Below are 12,088 nucleotides of genomic sequence, written 5' to 3' on the forward strand. Positions count from 1 at the left end.
AGGAGAACAGTCGTATTTACATAACTCAGGGAGTTCCTTGGAAAAGCTCCACTATGAAACTGTGAAGATGTCCTGTGGGCAACCTATTGGAGCCTCATAATACACATCACCATGTTGAAAACCCTGAGGAATCACATAACAAAGAAATTTGTTTACTTACTTATTTTTAATCCAGCGTTTTCCCAAACTCATTTGACCAGGAAACTTCTCCTTTATTTTTCCCACGTAACATCCATCAACAAAGCATGCTTAGGGGAAAGCTGGCTTAAACTCTTCCTGAAGTCATAGCCCCGTTCACTGGAATGCTGCTGAGGTTTCCACGATAACACAGAAAGAACAACTTTTTCACTCATTCGCTGCACATAAACACTTCCTGCTGTTCATGAAAAGTGCAAGGTTGGCTGACACTAGAAAGTGAAATGTTGCTGCTTTTGTCTTGTTCGTATGACAAACCTTTTAAGAGATAAACTATTCAAAACACTTTTCACCAAGTCTTTGAGCAAAATGGTCTCGAGGAAAGTGGCACTTTGTATATCATTTGACACACCACTCGGTACCCTCAGGGGCATCAGAACCCTGTGGGGGAAGCTTGATCTTGCACACTTATGAGCCGGTACCCCAGGCAGCAGGGAACAGCGATGCCAGTAACGGGCAGTTGATCTCATCCAACAGTTTTCTCAGCTTATTCTTGAGCATCTCCTGGGTGCTAGGTCACAGTGAGAAAGTGAGTGAGTGAGTGAGTGAGTGAGTGAGTGTGTGTGTGTGTGTGTGTGTGTGTGTGTGTACGCACCTGGGAACAAATACAGAGCTAATAGGGTAAGATAATGGACTCTTTTGGATAGGATTAGATTTAGCAAAAGAGTCCCCTCAAATAATAGTGCCTTAGGCAAGACTAGGATTTATTTTTTTCTCTTATGTAACAGTCTGTTGCTGGATAGACCAGAGCTGGAATGGGGTTCCAAGGTGCAAGGGACCCAAATTCTGCCATTTCTAAGGTGTTTCTCTCACCTTATCATCCAAAAGTAGCTAAATACCATGTCCTCACTCCAGCTAGGAAGGAGGCAGAAATAGTGCCAAGGAGGACACGTTCCCTCCCTTTAAGGATGCAGCTCAGAAGTTTCCTGTGCCACCTGCAGTATAGCCCATCAATCACATAGCTTCAAGGAGGAAGAATCTGAGAAACACAATCCTTATTCCAGATTCCTTATTCCATGAAACCCAGCAAGAGTCAAGGGGCCCGTTTTTCTGGAGAATGGGAGAATAGATTCTGGGAGACAACTAACATTGTCTTTCACTGGGTTATATAAAATGTGAAATGCATCTGTTAAGCCCTTGACTTTCTCTAAGTATACCACAGGCCTTTTATTCCAAGGATTGGACTAAGGGATTTGGATGTCAAGAGCTGAGAACCACAAAATGAGTGACATTTATACCTCTGAGTAGACAGGAAACATCCCAGGATGTGAAACATTTGAGGCTGACACTCTGTTTCCAAAGTACTCCCAAAGTACTTTTATTTTTAATAGCAACTTAACTCATTGCATTATAATTACTTCTGAGTGTGGATGTGTCTGCCTCCCCAATTATACTTGCTCCTATAGGGCGGGGACTCTGTTCTGTGTCTGACTCATGTACTAAGTAGGTACTTAGTAAACACTGGCTGAATCCAGGGTAGGGAGTTGACACCCATTCCCCTTCCCACTTCTGCCTCCAAAATGACCTGAACTCTGACCTTCTCTTGTGGATTAATTGGAGGTACTGGGATTGAATCCAAATGCTAGCAGAGGATGTAGATGCGTAGTGTCAACTCTGTTCTTGGGATCCATGGCTGTTTGTCACTTGCTTAACCCAATCTAACTTCTTGTGGGGAATATCTGCTCCAGCTTCTGGATACCACCTGTTCTGGCTATCCATCGCCATGTATCAAACTACTCCAGAACTTAGTGGCACGAAATAACCGTTTGTTGTGCTGATGGACTGTCAGTCAGGAATTTGGACAGGGCACAGTGGGGAAGGTTTGTTTCTGTTCTACAATGTTGGGGTCTCAGCCCGAAGACTCAGAGGCTGGTGTTCACTCAGCACCTGGGGGCTGGAAGTATCTGAAAGTTCCCTCACTCTCGTGTCTGATAGTTGATGCTGGCTGTTGGCAGAACATCTACATCCGGTCTCTCCTTGTAGCTTGGGCTTCCTCACAGCATGGTGGCTGGGTTCTAATGGTGAGCTTCTCCAAAGAGAGAGCCAGGTGGAAACTGTGTTACCTTCATTCTAACTTAACTCGGGAAGTCATGCAGTGTATTTCCACCATCTTTTTTTCTTTGTAGCAATCACAAAAGCCCTTCCAGAATCAAGAAGAGAAGACATAGATTCTACCTCTTGAGGGGTTGGTGGTTGTTGGTGATGGTGGCTGCAGGGTTCTGGGAAGAGCATATGGCTTTGGAAATATAGTTGCAGCCATTTTTAGAAAACACACTCCATCTATCAAGCTCATCCAAAGGATTGAGGAGCAAGGATTCCCAGAGTTACTGAGGACTTCCAGCAGGATGATGCCATCAGCCACATTCCCTTCATTCCAGGGGGGCCCAAGAAGAGCCAAGAGCTTTGGCCACCCTAACATCACTGACAAGAAGTATGGGATAGTGGGAATCTCCCTGGACTGGGAGTCAAGAGGCCTGTGATCTGATTGTCATGTCATGTAGGACAGGCCACCAGATTCATTTGAGCCTCCCTTTCTCTTATTTAACAGATGAGAAATTGGACTAGATCAGTTGTTTTCTAATCCTTTTATAGCAGGAGATTCCCCTTTTTGATTTGTATTATTTTCAAACACAAGCTTAGGTGGAACCCATTATATGAATTGGATAAAGGTCAGTGAAAAGGGTTTGGGGGATTTACATGCACACTTGTCCTTTGCTGCTTCCTAGGGACTCTCCATGGAACCTCAGTGCTTCTCAGAGCATGTTTGGAAAACCCTTGGACCAGAATCTTTCCTAAGGGTCTTCAGGAAGGAATCGGGGTGAGAAAGGAAACACTCACCACCCATCTCTCAAATTTCCCTCCTCGGAGTAGGTTCTGTTTCCTTCCTGCTCCCTGTTGAGCCCCCACTCCTACTTCTCAGCCATCTGACACTGAAGGGTCGGGCAGCTGTTCTGGATGAGGCAAAGTCCCACAACCCCCTGGGGAGAACAATATTTAGGGAGTAGGAATATCTGCTGGTATTGTTTGAATTTGACTGTGGGGTCCCCTGCAGAGGAGAGGCCGCCAGACCTGCCCTCATGGTCCTTTCCCTTTCGCTGACGCTCCCGTCCTCTTTCTCCACCACATGCCTGTCCCCTCCCCACCCCCTCTTCCCAGCCCACTCCCACCCCCATTTTTCTCTCCCACATTTTCTGCTTCCTATCTTTGTCTCTCCATGCCATCTCTCGCTCTCTCTTTCTCTCTCTTTTTTTAAAATCAATCTACAGAGCGATTAGATTTGCAAATGAGCGGGCAGGAAACTGGGAACAAAGGGAACCAGAGCCGAAGAGGGAGCAGGTATAATTACTGTAATTAACTCAGGCAGCGGGGACACGTCCCCTGGTTGGCTGCTTCGAGGTGCTGTTTAGTGGTGCTGTTAGGCGATGCAGGGGAGGCTGAGGGGAGCCGAGCACCCGCCAGGAAACTCAGACAGCTCTCCACTCCCCAGGGCTGGGGTGTCCTGATGGGGCCCTTGTAGAGAAAACTTCCAGAGCAGGTGCCTGTATGAGGATCCATCTCATCTCTTGTCCTCGGCTTGGCAGGAGCCAGGAGGAAGGGCCAGGCTAGAGGACGTGACATGGTTTCCCGCCTGACAGACTGAGGTCAGAGAACAAAGTCGCCTCTCTTATCTCTTACCTGGACATTTATCTCTTTACCTGCTTCGTGACATCCTGAGAACCTGCTCTGGTATCCTGGGATCCAAACACTTCTAGAGGCTTCGGAGGGAAAATGTGTGTCTGATGCCATATAACTGTTATTTCTGTGTCCCCAAGTATCCCCAAATATGTCCTGCATTCTTCTATTTCTCTGTCTTTACATGTGAGGTGGTCCCTTTCCTCCTCTGAGCACTTTTCCAAATGCCAGTTGATAAACTATTATCCACACTTTGAGATACATTTGGAACTAAAGCCACTTCAATGACGTCTATACCAATCTCACTCTCTGCAGAAGCCCATAGCCCTTGTCTCTTTATGGGCCTTACCTCACTTTACCCCTTCCCCACCTCCTATCCTTTGGGGAAGGCAGACAGACCTCAACTTGGGATTCCTGGAATTTAACTGGCACCTTTGGGGCTGTGTCAATCAGACCCCTTTCACTTGCCAGTGACAGAAACCCCATGGACACCAGTGGAAGCAATAAAGGGAATTTCGTAATTGGAAAGTCTTGGGATGTTCGCAGTCAGGCATGGCTGGATCCAGGGGTTTGAGCATTATCATCAGATTTCTCTCCCTCCTGTCTGCTTTCTTTTGTGTAGATTTCACTCCCAGGTAGACCTCTCCATAGCATGGCCCACAGCATCTGCAGACAAACCAGCCATCATTCCCGGTGTTCCAGCGCACGCCTGAGACGGAGTCTCATTGAGTTGGCTGGCATCAAGTGATCCCTGCTGGAATCTGAGGGAGGAGTGAGGCCAACCTGAGCCAAACTATGTGAATTCCCAATGGAGAGGCCAACCTGAGCCAAACTATGTGAATTCCCTCAAAGGGAAATAGAACACGGCAGGGATGCTGCACAGGTGGAAACAGCAGATGCCCATTATTGGCTCAGAACATCCAGGTGAGGGCTCAGCGCCTGGAGATGCCCCACATCCTCCTGTTTTTATACTCTACGTATCCTCTAATACCCAGCCCATGTCTACCAGCTCTGTGATGCCTCCTTACCTGTTCTAGGTGTTCAGAGTCTGTACCATTTACCTAGGTGCAGACCTTTGTGCTGTCTTATCAAGATCTTTGTTTTGATTTGTTAAAGCCTCACTGAGCAACGAGATTACAGACCCCCCCCGCCCCCGCTTGGAGCAGAGATGTGACCATCCTTGTATGCCTCCTTTTACCCCAATACAGCCCTGGGTACCTGGACAGTCCTACAGTGAGCCAAGCATGGAATGCAGATCATATCCAGGTCTAAGAACTGACTGGTCACTTACCAGCTGTGTGACCTTGAGGAATCCCCAAACTCTCTGAGCCTTAGTTTCCACATCTAGAAGTTGAGGCTAAAAAACACCTATTTTACAAAACTGTAAAAAATGAAGGAGATGCTATGCGTGAAAGTACCTCTCGCTCTCTTCTTAGCAAAGCCTGGCCTTTGAACGATGTGGTGGGTTAGAAGCACTCCCACGGCCTGGAAAACCTACACATAACTTCTAGTTCCTCAAAAACTTAACTACAGTCAGCCCTTTGCATCCTTGGATTCAATTACACATAGATCAAAAACAATGTTTTTAGAGACAATGGCTGGGGGAAGAGAAGTAGAACTAAGTTTTTAATGGACACAGAGTTTCAGTTTGGGAGGATGTCAAATTTTAGAAATAGATATTGGTGATACTTAACAACATTGAGAATGTAATTAATGCTACTGAGTCGTACACTCAAAAATGGCTAAAATAGTAAATTTTATTCTGTATATATTTCACCACAATAAAAATTTTTTTAAAAATAAAAGAAAACAGGATTTTTGATGCACAGTTGGGAAACTGCAGTTGAGAATATGAAAATACTGTTTTCTATCCGTAGTTGGTTGAATCCCCGGATGTGAAACCTGCAGGTTTCAAAGGGCTATTTATTTTTTAAAAATCTGCGTATAAGTGGACCTGCCTAGTTCAAAGTCATGTTGTTCAAGGGCCGACTCTACACGATTGGGTATTTAATCATAACTTAAGAAATAGGCGTCGGCATTCCTTATTTCTGTGACACTGCTTTCCAGGCTGCCCTCTGCTACGTTTGTTTCTCTTGACCAGATCCTCTTATTTTTCGATCTACCTTTTAAATGATGTGTGTGCGCGCATGGCAGTAGAGTATAGTGGTCAACAGCCCAGATGGGCTCTGGTCCTAGGCTGCCACCATTTGAGTTGCAATTATACCACTTGCTAGAGTATAACCTCAGGCAAATTGTTTCACCTCTGAGTGGCCCAGTTTCTCATCTGTAAAATGAGAGATCACGTATCTACCTCACGGGGCTATAATGAACCCATTGATTTGTGTAAATCACTTAGAACAGGACTTGGTGGGAAGTAGTGCTATAAAAACATTAACTATTGTTCTTATTTTAATGTTCCAAACTGAAATACATTATTCTTCAGCATCAGGTCCAGTCAATTTTCTCCTTAAAACTTCTAAAATTCATTCATTCACTCCTCTTCATCCCTACACCTAATTTCTTAATTCAGTCCCTCATAATTTCAGGCATGGATTACTCCTACATCCTCCTAATTGGTTTCCCCTACCTGTCTTGTCTTCTAATCTATTCTCCACACAAAAACCTGATCATCTCTCTCACCTAATTTAAGTTGTTGAATGGTACCCCATAGTGATCAGGACACATAGTCCAAACTCTAAGGCATGACATACAAAGTGCTTCATGATTTTTTTTTCCTTGCTTACTTTAGCCTTGCTTACTTTATTCCTTCCCACTGCTATTTTCACCAGTTTTTTAATGAATCCTTCCAGAGATATGCATAAACAAGCATATCCATCTTCTCTTCTTTATACATATGGTAGGTACCCTTTGCTACTTAGTTTTTCACCTTTTGTCACTTATTATTCTACAGATTGTTCCCTTTAGATCAACCTTGTTCTTTTAAAGGCCGAGCCTGCACTCCTAACCCCTAATATATTCTGCCTTGGTGAATGGCAGCTGAGTTATTATTGGCTCTAATTGATACTCGGTAAATAGTTGAGGAGTTGAATAAATTATGTTGAAACTGCCCCCAGGTGGCTGGACTCTCATGTTAGGATGACTGGAAGATACAGGATGCTCCACATTCTGTTTGGGATCCTGTGTAATCCAGACTGTTCTGCCTTCTTTTATTTCTCTGAAGAGGTTCTTCTTGCTCTATGGCAGGCTGAGATGTAGTAATATTTAAACCTCAGCTTTTTTTTTTGTCTCTCTGTATTTTTATTTTATTCCCCACCCCTCTCCTGGCTTTATTTAAATATAATAGACAATTAGTCGCTTGTATTTACATTGTACAATTCAATGAGTTTTTTCGGTTATAGTTGGCATACAATAATATGTTAGTTTCAGTTGTACAGCGTAGTGATTAGAGATCTCTATAACTCACAAAGTGATCCCCCCACTAAATCTAGTACCCTTCTTCCCCCTTACATATTTATTACAACATTATTAACTATTTTCCTTATGCTACACTTTATACCTTCATGTCTATTTTGTAACTATCCATTTGTACTTCTTAATCCCTTTGCTCATTTCTGCCATCCTCCCAACCCCCTCTCCTATCTAGTAGCCTTTAACATATTCTCTGTAACTATGAGTTTATTTCTGACTTTGTTGTTGTTATTGATTTTGTTCTTTAGATTCCAGGTGTATGTGAAATCATGTGATATATGTCTTTCTCTATCCGACCCATTTCATTCAGTGTAATACCCTCTAGGTCCATCATGCAATATCTTCTTCCATCCCCTTCCTTTTAGTCTGTGTGTGTCTTTTAATCTGAAGTGAGTCTCTTGTAGGCAGTATATGTAGGGGTCTTGTTTTCTTATCCATTCAGCCACTCTATCTTTTGGTTGGGGCACTTAATTCTTTTCCATTTGAGGTACATGTTGATAAGAATGTAGTTATTACTATTCTTTATTCATGTTTTTGACCTATATTTTTTCTAAACCTCAGCTTTTATCTCTTCTCTCCCATTTCATGAGAATTCAATTTACACAACAAAACCACATCCATTGTATAAAAAGAGGCAGCCTGTACCCATTTGAGGAAGCACTGCGAGGTGCTATGAGTGTGCTTGTATAGCACTAGCATCTAGAAGAAGCTCAGCAAATACCTTTTGGATGAATTTAGGGTTCACTTGGATCTTGTGTAATTATTATCTAGCCCCCACCTCCCAAAAAGTCTTGCTTGTCTGACATCTAGTTAGGACCTGTTAAAGGATGCTATCAAAGATGTATATAGAGGTATTCATTGACTCATTATTTGTGAAAGTAAAGCATTAGAAATACCCTAAATGTTCAGAGCAATAGAATAGTTAAATAAATGATGAGAGATTAGTATATAACATTAACATTGTCTTAGTCTGTTCAGGCTGCTATGATAATAGACTGAGTGGCTTATAAGCAAAATTTATTTCTCACTGTTCTGGAGGCTGAGGAATCCAAGATCAAGGGACTAGTAGATTGGGTGTCTGGTGAGCAACTGCTTCCTGGTTTAGAGCTGGCAGTCTTCTTACTCGTCCTCACATGGCAGCTGGGCTAGGGAGCTCTCTGGGGTCTCTTTTATAAAGGCACTAATTTTGATTAATGAGAGCTCTACCCTCGTGATTTAATCACTTCTCAAAGGTTCCACCTCTAATACCATCACGTTGGGGATTAGGATTTAATGTAAGAATGTTGGGGGCACACAAACATTCAGTCTATAGCAAATATACAGCTCTTTAAACAGTGTGCGTTTGTGTGTGCATGTATATGTATGACAAAGGTTAGCATGGCTCCCAAATGTAAATCAACTACTTTATTTGGGCTATAGCCGGCTTTCTTACCACAACTTTAGAAGCTAACACTCAGTATGAAATACGAGTTCATTATTTCACATGTCTTCTAGTTCTCACAGCCCCACAGAGCGGCTTTATTTGCCTCATTTCTACAGACGAACGAGGCAAGGTCATAGAGCTAATATATGGTGGAACTAGGATTTGAGTTCAGGTCCTCCCGACTCTGAAGCCTGAGCTCCAGCTGCCATGGGGTTTAAGCATTGTTCCCAAGTGTGCTCTGTAAACCTCTGCTCGGAATGTCTCAAGGAAAAAGGATTCCCTGTTCTCAGGGCTATTTGCATTTGTTCTTGAGATATTTGCATTTCTTTGTGATTTAAAGTGGGAGACTTCTCACACAGTCTTCTAGAATTTGCCTGTGGTTGAGAGAGGAGTTTTTTATAGGTGGTGGCTGGGCTGACACCTCAGAATCATTCCATAGGAGCTGATTCATTACTTGATCTGAGTATAAGGTAGTCCTTTCTACGACTGCCTGGCTCATAGAAATTTGCAATAATCAGAGTGAGGAGGATTCAGAAAGAACAATTTAGGCTACTCCTTCATTTTACAAATGAGAAAATTGAGGCAGAGGAAGATTGCCACCTTATCCAAGGACAGCACTTGGTTTGGTTGAGAGAGGGATAGAACACAGGACTTAGGCCTCCTGATTCCTAATTTAGTGCTCTTCACTCCTTCTGTACATAAGAGCATCATTTTCCGAATTTTCTGGTAATCAATGAGTGGTTATATATATATATACATATATATATGTATATATATATATATTCTGCATCTGTTTCCATTCCTTCGTGTTTTAGCTTCTGTTCTTTCTCTGTTTCAGGCAGACCCTCCTCCTGATTGCATTTAAGTTCACAGCAAGATGGTCGGTTCATCACACAGAAAAGGAGACTAGAGAGTTGAGCAGAAGGAGCCTTAGGATATAGGGTTACAGTCTTGCATCAACTCTGATAGGAATAATTGTGCATTGTTACACACTAGATTTGTGACTGATAAGGTAAGATTTTACGATTGAATCCTATCACGATGTTTCCTATTTAAAGATCACCATAGCTATCTTTAGCCTTATCCATTCCATCTCTAGACATTTATCTTGCAAAGATGTGTTATAAACATATTTTTTAAAAAATCATATGCAATAGCAAGAGACTATAAACAACATAAATATCTATGTTGTTTATATTTGGTGGGAGGATGCTTATGAAAACTATGGTACATTCATACAGTGGAGTATATGGCGCCATGAAGTACAACATGGCAGATCATATGGGCTACCTACAAGATGATACAACCATCTTGGTACAACCTACAAGATATATTAAGTGAAATACAAGGTTTGTGCATGTCTTGGTTTGGGTTCCTTTGAAAGCAGAGCTTCAGACAAGGACTCGGCTTCGGGTAGTTGGGAAGTGATCCCGGGAAAAATGAATGAGGGAGTGAAGACAGTGAGACAGAAAATGCAAATAGAGGATATATTATTGAGTTGTTGCTATAGGTAAGGGAAACCCAAATAAATTCAGACATTTGAAAAACACACAGAATGTCTGTCTCCCAGAATTTTTTGTTTGTTGGTAAGGAAGAAGGCTGGGGCATTGGTTAAGGTTGTCCTAGGGGCTTAACTGCTTCTTACTTCTGGCTGCATTTCCCTGTAAGCTGAGCAGGCTCCTGTGACTTTGGAGAAAGCCCCGGTGCTCAAGGTGGGTCTTTGCTAGTGTGTAAGGAAGGACTGTCCAGGGGAGTTGCAGCAGCATAGGAGGGGTTTGGTTAGTATGGGATGCTTGGTACCGAAAACTTCTGCTAGAATACAAAAGATGCCTACTTGCATGTAAACAAAGTATATGTGTGTGTATACCTACATCCATATCTATATACACATACCCATAGAGGAGAATACACACATATACATAGGCAATCTTTGAATGATATATAAAACCTTTGGATAGAGTGATCGGGTTTTATAGGTCTGGGCATTTGCTATAGAAGAGGACTAAAGTTTCAATGTCTAACTTTTTGTACTAGCTGCTGGGTTATTTTTTTTTTTAAATATACAAATGAATTTTAACAATGTTTTAATTAATTTATCAAGGTATATCTTATAATAAAATGCACCCATTTTAAGTGTACAGTTTAATGAGTTTTGGTGACTGTGTGCACTGATAGAATCAGCACCACAGTCAAGATATAGAACATTTCTGTCAAGTTCCCCATTGGCCTTTTGTAGTCAGTCCCCTCCACTTATTCCAGGCGATCACTGCTCTGCTTTATATCACCTTAGGTTAAGTTTGTCTTTTCTAGAGTTTCTATATACTTTTTTATATCTGGCTTATTTTGCTCAGCAAAATATTTTTGAGAATTATCCATTATATATTTTTTATATAAAGAGTTTGTTCCTTTGTACTGCTGAGTAGTATTCTGTTGTAGAGATAAAACATGATGTGTTTCCCATTCACTTTTTTTAAAAAATTAGTTTCAAGTATATAGTACATTGGTTAGACATTATATTGTTTATAAAGTGATCCCCCTAATTGATCCTCTCTCCTCTGGTTTTCCACCTAGCCAATATATTAATGCTAACTAACTTCCCTATGCCATGCTCCCCATCCCTGTGACCATCTATTAACTAGCTCTCTGAAAAACGCTTTGGTATTTTGATAGAGATTGCATTGAATCTATAGATTGCTTTGGGTAGTATGGCCATTTTAATGATGTTGATTCTTCCTACCCAGGAGCATGGTATATGCTTCCATTTATTTGTATCTTCTTCAGTTTCTTTTTTCAGTGACATAAATTTCTGAGAACAGGTCTTTTACCTCCTTGGTTAATTTGATTCCCAGGTATTTTATAGTTTTTATGCAATCGTAAATGGGATTGCTTTCTTAATTTCTCTTTCTGAAAGTTCATCATTGGTGTGTAAAAATGCCACTGACTACTTTCGAATATTTATTTTGTAACTTGCTACTTTACTGAGTCCATTTATCAGTTCTAACAGTTTTTTTGGTGGAATCTTTAGGGTTCTCTGGATATAGTATTATGTCATCAGCAAATAACAAGAGTATTACTTCTTCTTTTCCAGTTTGGATCCTTTTATTTCATTCTTGTCTTATTGTTGTGGCTAAGACTTCCAATACAATGCTGAACAGGAGTGGTGAAAGTGGGCAACCTTGTCTTGTTCCTGATCTTAAGGAAAATGCTTTTAGCCTTTCCTCATTGAATATGATGTTAGCTGTAAGTTTGTCATAAATGGCCTTTGGTATGTTGAGGTATGTTCCCTCTATTCCCACTTTGCTGAGAGTTGCTATCATAAATGGATGCTGGATTTTGTTGAACACTTTTCTTGAATCTATTGATATGATC

The 12,088-nt window shown here is 41.7% G+C and overlaps 1 protein-coding gene across 1 annotated transcript in view; it reads left to right on the forward strand.

Annotated features, from left to right (window-relative positions):
- The window catches only part of NRXN3 (neurexin 3), a 1,605,778-nt gene that overhangs the window by 59,525 nt on the left and 1,534,165 nt on the right, over window positions 1-12,088 (forward strand). The window contains exon 7 of the mRNA XM_039883931.1: window positions 9,558-9,731. The gene's annotated coding sequence lies outside the window, so the exon portion shown is untranslated. The remainder of the gene's footprint in view (window positions 1-9,557; window positions 9,732-12,088) is intronic.

The sequence above is a fragment of the Pteropus medius genome, unplaced genomic scaffold (assembly GCF_902729225.1).
Source record: "Pteropus medius unplaced genomic scaffold, Ma_sr-lr_union100, whole genome shotgun sequence".
In the NCBI taxonomy this organism is placed as follows: Eukaryota; Metazoa; Chordata; class Mammalia; order Chiroptera; family Pteropodidae; genus Pteropus; species Pteropus medius.